The sequence below is a fragment of the Fistularia commersonii genome, chromosome 17 (assembly GCF_037954325.1).
Source record: "Fistularia commersonii isolate RoL2024-O1a breed Wild chromosome 17, RoL_Fcom_v1.0, whole genome shotgun sequence".
Taxonomy (NCBI): domain Eukaryota; kingdom Metazoa; phylum Chordata; class Actinopteri; order Syngnathiformes; family Fistulariidae; genus Fistularia; species Fistularia commersonii.
The window spans coordinates 13,255,244-13,257,500 of NC_141300.1; the positions used below are offsets into that span (position 1 = coordinate 13,255,244).

At 52.2% G+C, this 2,257-nt stretch overlaps 1 protein-coding gene across 1 annotated transcript in view; it reads right to left on the minus strand.

Annotated features, from left to right (window-relative positions):
* Positions 1 to 521: 521 nt before the first annotated feature.
* peds1a (plasmanylethanolamine desaturase 1a) overlaps positions 522 to 2,257 on the minus strand; it is a 32,363-nt gene continuing 30,627 nt past the window's right edge. Inside the window, exon 6 of the mRNA XM_086163274.1 lies at positions 522 to 2,257. This exon is cut by the window's right edge and continues 330 nt beyond it. The gene's annotated coding sequence lies outside the window, so the exon portion shown is untranslated.

Consider the following 2,257-nt stretch of genomic DNA (forward strand, 5'->3'; position numbering starts at 1 on the left):
CTCCACCTTTCAATCGGCTCCACCAGCTGCACCTCCGCGGGTGGGAAAAGTGTAAGGGGTCCAGCCTCTGCGGAGTCCCCGCTCTGGAAGGCGAGGGCTCGCCGATCCGGCCCAGGCGGTCGCACAGCGGGAACGCGGAGCAGAATCTGAATCGGCACCGCCAAGAGGGAAGCCATGACACCCATCCTCCCTGGAGGGGTTTAATCACACGCCCGTTTTGAGTCTTCGTCGAGAACGTCAGCGAAGCCGGCTGAGAAACCGCCGAGGCCACCTGCAGGGGTTTGGTGTGAGAACGTCAGCCATCCACAGGAGGGCAGTGGTGATCCAGCGGCGGGACGTGGGATTCCAGAAGCCGCATCACCAATTCCAACTTCAGGCCCAGCTGCTGCTGGACTCAGGAGGCAGTTACTCCGAAAAAACACAATAAAGGTCTTCACCTTTATTGTGTTTTTAGGAAGAAGGAAAATCGTCACCGTGTGTGTTTGTGTGTGCAGAGTGACCACCAGGAAGTGGGCGTCTGGAGTTATTAAATCTTTATTCAAATTAAAAGAGCAGATAAAAACATTAAGGCAGACAAGCAGCGGGCGCGGAGCTGCGAGAATGGAACGTCAGAAAAAAAAACAAAGAAAAGAAGAAAATCGGAACTGTACAAGGCTCGGGGTCATCGGTTAAAAAAATAGAAAATTATAAAGCCAGAGAAAACGACCGGACACTATGTGCGAAAGAGCATGTGTTCGTGTGTGTGTGTGTGTGTGTGTGTGTGTGTGTGTGTGTGTGCATGCAGGTGATGGTGCTCCTATAGGTGTTTGTGATCATGGACGAAAACCAGGTCTTCTGCAGGACACGTCTGCAGACATCCACAAATAAAAAACAAAGAAACCCTATAAAGTGCTAGAACCGCCGACCCTCCGGAAGCCTCCGGAAGCCTCCAGATCCTCCGGCCAGGAAGACGTCGGACAGCCGGGCGTCGAACCCGCAGACGACGGCTAAAGTGCTCGTGTCACAGTGAGAGAGCTGCAAAGGAAAAATCACGGCTGAGGACATTCTAGAAGCGGCTCAGCAACCGGGCCTTCACAGGTCAAACAAACAAACGAACAAACAAGTAGAAAATCCTGAAAATCGTGAAGAAATTCAGATTTTTGTTTTGTGAAACGACGGATCGCGCAAGACAAATTCAAAGTGGTACGTCTGCTGCCCGGTGTGTCGCAGGAACGCTCCAATCAACACCTCCGGGAAGCGTTCAGGAGCTTTATTTGTCTCTTTCGCAGGAGAACTCGCGACCGGGGGAATCGGGATTGCTAATATAATTCAAAGGCCGCATCCGTTCGGCGACGGGAGGGAGGACCTGCGGTGTTTGACGTCTGGATGCAAAATGAACGCGTGGGGGTTTGTGGGCTGAGAAAGAAACTGAATCTGGATTTTTTTTTTAAGGACACACTTCTAGATGAAACCATGAACAAACATCTTTGAGGAGATCAAGAAATCCTCACTGTGGAGACACTGCTCCCATCATAACCCACATTCATTATCCGTACCGCTCGGGGTCTCTGGGTGCTGGAGCCGATCCCAGCTGTCATTCATGTCATATACAAACGACATCGACAATTCCCGTTTCCGTTTTCCTCCCTCGGTCCGTGCAGGAGGTTCACTGGAGAGCCTCCGTTGTCCAGACTTGTGTACCAGAGAGTGAATGGCTGTAGGTGTGAATTGGTGAATGAATGATCGTTCTCGTTCAATCACAGCTGGGATAGGCTCCGCCCCCCCCCCCCGCGACCCTGAGTGCAGGACAAGCCGGGTCGTCATTGGGTGAATGAATGGTGAGAAAATGCAAACATCTGAATGTATCTTTAAAATAGCTGTGAAGCTCAGAGTGTATTTCAGTGTTTTCTCGGAGACTTCCACAAACCCACTGCTGCAGGGCGGCTGCAAGTGTGAGGGTCAAATTAGAAGAGCTGGGAATGAGCACGTGTGGTGTGTGTATGCATGTGTGTGTGTGTGTGTGTGTGTGTGTGTAGCGTGAGGATCCGCCCACAACAGGCAGCATGGTGTTCCGCCTGGAGAGCCCAACCTCCAGACCCCCCCCTCCCCCCCCCCGCACCTCACCTCCACTCACACACCAACGAGCTGATTGGTTGTCGACAACGAGCCTGTTTGGTGAGCCCGCACACACCCCGCTGGCGTGCACGGCGACTGGGGCCACGTGCACACTTGGGGAAAATCACAAGAACCGTCTTTCATTTGCTTTTTACAAAAAAAA